Source organism: Choloepus didactylus, chromosome 2 (genome assembly GCF_015220235.1).
Source record: "Choloepus didactylus isolate mChoDid1 chromosome 2, mChoDid1.pri, whole genome shotgun sequence".
Taxonomy (NCBI): Eukaryota; Metazoa; Chordata; class Mammalia; order Pilosa; family Megalonychidae; genus Choloepus; species Choloepus didactylus.
The window spans coordinates 77,038,962-77,046,652 of record NC_051308.1 but is presented as its reverse complement, the minus strand read 5'-3'; the positions used below and the strand labels follow the sequence as shown (position 1 = coordinate 77,046,652).

The window sequence follows — 7,691 nt, the reverse complement described above, 5'->3', positions numbered from 1 at the left end:
GTTGAATAGCATCAATTTTGCCAAACACAGTAGGTTGTAGCAGCTACAAAGGTTATTCCAGGTTCAAGGGGAGGGTATATAGAAGCACTCAGTGAGAGGAATGTTAACGTCCCATTGTAAGAACATGTGGCTTGGGAGCTATCTTCATGGCCATTTGCCACATATATCCCCGAGGCCTCTGCCAGATGTGGCAGTAAGTTATGGTTAAGGTTCCTATTTTCTTGTTGGGTGGTGTTTCATTGGCTCTTACTACACTATTAAAAGTAAATAGCTCGTGGTTCCAGCGGGGAGAGAAGGAGGAAGCAGGGAGCCGGGTGGCTGGGGGTGGGGGATGGGGACCCGCAGCAGCTACTGCCACCGCCGCCGCCACCACCTCTGTGCTCGCTGCCTGGGTTAGGAAGGGTAAGTCCTGGGAGCCCGTGGCTGCGCTCATGTGTGTTAGGCGGTGGGAAGGCGATGGCAGATATGAATAAACTCGATGTCGACCGCATCATCCAACTGCTGCTGGAAATGAGAAGCTCCAAGCTTGGTAAGAATGTCCAGCTACAGGAGAATGAAATGAGAGGATTGTGCTCAAAGTCTCGTGAGACCTTTCTCAGTCAGCCTATCTTACTAGAACTTGAAGCATCACTCAAAATATGTGGTGATATCCATGGGCAATACTATGATTTTGAGTATGGTGGTTTCCCATCAAAAAGGAACTGTTTCTTGCGGGCTATGTGGACAGAGGGAAGCAGTCACTGGAAACTGTCTGCCTCTTATTGACCGTACAAAATCATATATCCCAAGAATTTTTTTCTTCCCCGGGAAACCACGAATGTGCCAGCATCAATAGAATTTATGAATTTTATGATGACTGTAAAAGAAGACACAATATTAAACTAAGGAAAACTTTCACAGACTGCTTTAGCTGTTTATGGATAGCAGCCATAGTGGATGAGAAAATATTCTGCTTTCATGGAGGTTTATCACCAGACCTTCAGTCTATCTAGCAGATTCTGTGAATTACGCGACCAACTGACATACCAGATAAAGGTCTTTGTGATCTTTTGTGGTCTGACCCCGATAAAGACATCTTAGGCTGGGGTGAAAATGAGAGGAGTGTCCTTCACATTTGGTAGAGAAGTGTTGCAAAATTTCTCCAAAAGCACAATTTGGATCTTATATGTAGAGCCCATCAAGTGGTTGAAGATGGATATGAATTTTTTGCCAAGAGGCAGGTGGTCACTCTGTTTTCTGCACCCAGTTATTGTGAGGACTTGGATAATGCAGGTGCCCTGATGAGTGCGGATGAAATGCTAATGTGTTGTTTTCAGATTTTAAAGCCTGAAGAGAAAAAGAAGCCTAATACCGCTAGACCAGTAACACCACAAAGGAGTCTGATCACAAAGCAAGCAAAGAAATAGATGTCATTTTGACACTGCCTAGTTGAGACTTGTAACATATAGTATATAACCTTCATTTTAAAAACTGTAATGTGTACTGGTCAGCCTACTCAAATAGATCTGGGGGGAGGGGGCACACAACCCCCTCCAGTTTTGATTTAATGAATGGCATTTGCCGGTTATAACAACAAATGAAAGACTTTTCCTCTCCTAAGAATAGTATTTTGTTCTGTTTTTTTAATTCTTTATTCATTTTGCAAACAACTCAAATGGTGGTGTGAAAGCTGTATACTCCAGGACAGTTTTAACCTAAGGGGTAAGTTTACCATTGATCTTTTTTAAAATTCAGTACAAGTTGTGAATAAAGTAAACGTTTGTTTTCCTTAGGATATAAAGAAAGCCCTAGGGTGCTCTGAATCTGTACATGTTTTTGTCATAAAATGCATATGTCAAAACAAACCACTGAGAACATTTTTTTTTATTTTAAAAATTTGTTTCAAAACGATTTTTTTAAACTCAGTTTTATTGCAATATATTCACATACCACACAATCACCCACAATGTACAATCAGTTGTTCACAATACCATCATATAGTTGTGCATTAATCCCTATAATCAAGTTTTGAACATTTTCCTTACTCCAAAAAAATAATAAAAATAAGAATAAGAATAAAAATAAAAAAAAAACACCTAAAGCATTCCATCTCCCCCTTCCACCCAATTTTTCATTTATTTTTTTGTCCCCATTTTTCTACTCATCTCTCCATACACTATATAAAAGGAGTATGAGCCAAAAGATTTTCACAATCACACAGTCACACTGTGTAAGCTACATAGTTATGCAATCATCTTCCAGAATCAAGGCTGCTGGGTTGCAATTCAACAGTTTCAGTTACATCCTTCTAGCTATTCCAATACACTAAAAACTAAAAAGGGATATCTCTACAGTACATAAGAATGCCCTCCAGAGTGACCTCTCAATTCCATTTGAAATTGCTCAGCTACTGAAACTTTATTTTATTTCATTTTGCTTCCCTCTTTTGGGCACGAAGGTTTTCTCAATCCCATAATGCCAGGTCCAGGCTCATCCCTGGGAATCATGTCCTGCATTGCCAGGGAGATTTATGCCTCAAAGGGATTGTTTCTTTCTCTCCTTGTCTCATCATGTACAAACTAGTTTTTATAGCTATCAGAATTAGGAGTAACTTTCAACCTTGCCAGCATCACTGGTATGGTGTATATTTAATTAAAGCACACTATTCCCCTTCCATATACTTAAAATGATGATTAAAGCCATTGTTTTAAATGTTTGTGACTCTTTCTTAAGGCCAAAGTTTCTGTTGATCTATGTACACATGCCTTCTTCTAGGGAATTTAAAACAGGTTTTTGATTTCAAATAACAATTAGTAATATAGTGCTGTTTAAGCTATTAATGATTAAAGTTAACAATGTTTTGTACAATTTCCATATCTATACTGTTCACTAAGTAATCTTTTTACAGTTGCATCAGGCTTGAACCTGGCCATTCAGGAAGCTTCGAATTATAGAAACAAGTCCATTCTATATGAGTGACCAATTATGCATTCTTTGACTCACATTCTTTATTCTGCAGTGTAGTTGAGGCTAATAAGTCAAAAGAAAGGAACTAAATTACTATCCACCAGTTAATGCAAAACTCATAGTATCTATGACTTTTTTTAAAACTAACATCTGTTAAAAACAAATCTGTTTTAACAGATGATGCTGTACAATACCATGTGGTGAAAATGAATTTAGACTTATTAAATGAAGAACTTGTTAAATTCTCTCAGTGTCTATTTATCAACACAATACACAAAGAAGAACAATTGATGGCATATTAAATAGAATTTAATGAATAAATTGCTCTGGAAACCAAATAAATAGATAGACAAGCAAACATTCAAATATAAAAATAATTAATAACATTTGTGGATCAGTGAGAAATTATCTTAAACCAAAGATTATGATTATTATACTTTAATGCCCTTGAGGTACAGGAAACAAAAAGAAACAAACATGAAGGCAAGTATTCATCTCCCTCATCTGGATGCCCCAGTTTTCTTAAACATTGCTTATAAGATGTGCTTTTAAGGCCTCTCACCTTCGTGGTATTACTTCTCTCAAGGCTCTCGAATTACTCAGCTTTCCTTTTCAAGAATCACCCCAGAGGGCAACAATGGATTTTGGCTAATGCAGAACACAGTGCACTATTTGCTTTTATAATCTATAGAGACTACTTCTGTTAATACAACTAAAATTTACATTAATCTTTTAGTAAAACTACCTCATGTGGTTGACTCATATTGAGCTGTGGTCAGGTAAAACTCTTGCATTATTTTTTTTATGCAAACTACCATTGAGTCCAGTTTTTCCCAACTTAATTCTTTGTAATTGTTTCCTTGAATCTAAATACAGACATCCATATTTGTCCTTTTTAAAATTTCAAGTAGATGATTTTCATTTTTAAGACCTTTGAGATAAAGTACAAACTCCATTCTGTTATCTAGTGCATTAACTGTAACTTTCACAAATTTTATTAGTATGTTCATTATGCTTTGATTTAAGTTCATCAGGAATAGGGCAAGGAACAGATCCTGGGAAGTTTAGCCTGATATGATTTGTTTTTAGTGGGTCCAGGCTATCTTTTTTACTAAGGGGTCACAATTCCTCTGGTTATTTCTCATTTCAAAAGAAGGTAGATGTTAAATTTGCCAGTCTGTGGCTTTCAGAATCTATTTTAATTCATTATCTTCCTTCGTTTATTCATTTGTTCATTCATTTATGTTACAGATCCTGTGTTAGGTGCTGGGAATAAAAAAGTAAATAAAATGTAATCTTTAACCTCAAAGTGTATATAGTTTTGTTTCTCCTGTTTCCCACTTCTTTGAAAATTAGGGATTTGCCTATCTTTGGCCTTCTGGCACAGCTCCATCATTTCCTTGAAACTGTTGACAATGGGATCAGATTTAAGAATGTTATCTGAGAAAATGAGGAGGGGATAAGGGAGAAGGAAAGACATTGCCATCTTATACAGGCAAGACTTTGTGGAGGAGATAGAATTTCAGGAAGTCTTAAAATACTTGATAATTTTGTTTAGATCTTTAGTGAATTTTGTTTAGATTTGACATAATACAGAAATATAGTAGAGCTTAGGACAAATTAACTTGTCTGACCACATAGTAAATACGAAACTTTTTATGGCTATTGGAATAAATCTCAGAATGTCAGCACTAGCATGCATCTAACAGTAAAACTATTTTCCTTTTTAAAAAATTAACCTTATTAAATTTCCCACTTGAAGTTTGATATTCTATAAGTGCACATAATACTAGGCTAAATAGGCTTCTGGAAACAGTGCCTTGGGCATTCAAGAAACGAAGTTTACAAATTTTATTGTAGAATCAATTTTTTTCTTCAAAGCAGGAACTTTTTAATGCATGGTTAGGCTCCATTATAGTACTAATAAATCTGTAGGAATAAAAAACTGGGATTTTAATAGCAGTGAGCCAAATGTAACTTTTTTCCAAGGCTAAGTTGCTAGAGTGGTCATTTTGTTACTAACATGGGCTTCATTTTACCATCCACTTATTCTTTTTAACCAAATTTTGCCCATTATGCTATGTGTGTTCATTGTGTATTTTGCTGCTGTTTCCTTAGTTATATTTCTCTTTCCCCCTGCCTAATAGTTTCTTTTTTCTTTCAGGGTGGAAAAGGAGAAAAAAAATAAAGATTTCCTCAGTTTCCTTTCCCTAGCCCTGTTTTTCTTTTCTGAGACTCTATTAATGTACAAATTGTGGGTTGTCAGAAGCATTGGATTTGGGATGGCCCTGGTGGGATGACAGGGTGATTTTTCTTAGGGTTTCCTAGAAATAATAAATCATTGAGAGTTTTTTTTTTAAGAGAAAGGAGACAGAAAATAATCCAAAGAAGGTGGAAATGGTGAGGAAATGATGAGAAATGGTTAAGAAATGGTGAGAAATTGTTGCTATAAATTCAAGTGTATTCCTTCAATTACAATATAAGTCAGTCCTAGAGTGACTCCTCTGTTCCCAGAGAAGATCTATTCTTAACATTATATATTTTTTCTGCTTCTTTTTTTGGGGGTGGTGGTGGTGGGGGTGGTGGGAAGAATGGGAGAGAGAATGGGGTGTGGAAGAAGGGCAGGCAGAAGTGCTGAAGAAAGAGGGGGAAATGTTAACAAAGTATAGGAAGCTTTGTATAATTAGATGTAGTCAGTGAGTAGGAACTTAAATGAGATTTCTCATTAAATTCTGAGCTTAGAGGCAAGAATTGAGAGTACCATTGGTGATTTTGGCCAATACAATGCTACATTTTGGTTCTGAGCATAGTAAGGCAAATTTGGAACTCTTTCTGTCACCCTTTCTATACTGCTATAGAGGAAGGAGATGGACAATGGCTTTGAACTGGCTGCTTCCCTTGGCTCACGTGAAGGTAAGCAGAGAAAAGCAACAGATACAGGTAAATTATAATCAGTTGATTTATAAATTATTATTTATTAAAATTAGATATGTGATTTCTTTTGAACACAGCATGAGCTTATAAACTTGAGGAATGACCTTTGTCTCCCTGAAAGCCTCTTCAAGGAGTTTACACACATTAATATGTTGAATACATTAGGTAGAATTAAGGTAGTAAAGTTTCTATTTTATAATCCACTCCTTCCAAGTGATTTGTTATCTATTGCCTGCTAGCAGAAATTCTGTTTGTTCTTAATTTTTTTCCCATGTTTTATCCTTACTTTATTTAGTCTTTAACTTATTCTCATAAGTCTCCTATTGTTGATTGAGCTTTTTAAGACAAGCTCTTTCCACTGAATATTATTATAAAAGGGTACCTGTCTATAGTCAATCTTCTTTACCCCCATTTTTAAGAATTTGGATCCACTTGAGAATTTGTTGAACGGTATGAGTCTTATCTTCATAAAAATACATATACCGAATTTTGCGTACAATTTCAGGGGGAATGAAAATAACTTAATGGACCAGGGTTCCCAGGCTAAAATACCTTATTTGGGGTGGGGAATGGTGAGAGTAAAATTAATTATAGTATTAAGATCTGGATATAGAGATTGATCTAGTACAGGAACACCAGCAGACAGGTGTTGCTCATCTTTGTACAGAATATTTCTGGATGATGTGGGAGCTTCTTTAATTAAAATATGATGAGAACAGCTGGCCACCAGCTAGTGCTGGCAGCACAACAAGAATGTCAATAAATGCATCACATAAGAAAACTTACAGGCACAGCAGTTTCTAATGGGGACTCTGAGGCTCTAGTTCTACAGACAAGAGCCTCAACTTTTCCATTCAGCTCACACTTGCTGAGGCATCTTTAATGTTGAAAATAAACAAAGAACTTCCCCAGGATTGTTAAAAAAAAAAAAAAAATACCACCGAGGGCATTCGGGCTTTGTAAAACCCTGGAAAAGTAGTTAATTCCAAACAACTCACCACATGTCTCATTGTGAGTCACAGAGAAAACAAAAAAAAAATCTGCTCCGGACACATGACTTGGTTGTCTCTTTTAATCAGCAGGCCCCAGTCCCATTGGCAGTGGGAGTGGCTTGATTCCAGGATGCAATGCCCAGCTTGGCTGGCAGGGGGCACTGATGGCATGTAAGAGCAGCTCCTGAGAAGAAGGTAAGATGCAAGCCTCCCAGAAAAAGGTAAGATGAGAGACTCTCCTTAAAGGGTCCCAGAACGATCTTTAAAGGAGAAGTCAGAATGCAGGGCTTCTGGTTTTATTCCCCGCGTTTTATTTGGCAGCTTCCCCTCCACCCCCACCAGTTTCCTTAGCTTTAAACTGGGGGCTAATGTGAGACCGAAGTGAGAGAGTATGGATTAGTGTTTTGAAATCTGCAAATCATTAAGCTAATGGAAAATGTCATAATTTCTCTACTTTTACTTAATTGGAAAATGACGGCTGGTAAAAATGATGCCTCCAGTGACTTTTCCAGGGTAGGTAACCTCTTTTGAAGTCAGTAGAAGCTCTAAAGCAGGCAAAATATGGGAGATTTTATATTGTCTTTGCTTATATATTGAACATATATCCTTGTTCCTGGTGGGGGAAATAAAGGCTTGAAAATTTAAACAAATAGCGTAACTACAATAAATTATCTTTCTTCTCTTCTTAAAATGGATCAGAGCTGAGTTAGTTGTTCTATAGTATTGATTAAAAGAAAAGAAATTAGCAATTTACCTGAAAGGCAAATTAAATTTTTGAATGCCCATTTGTGTGCCAGGCCCGTTCCCATAAACTTTACA

At 36.7% G+C, this 7,691-nt stretch overlaps 1 pseudogene; it reads left to right on the top strand.

Annotated features, from left to right (window-relative positions):
* The first annotated feature begins 456 nt into the window (after positions 1-456).
* On the top strand, positions 457-2,958 carry LOC119516361 (annotated as a pseudogene).
* Positions 2,959-7,691: the final 4,733 nt, after the last annotated feature.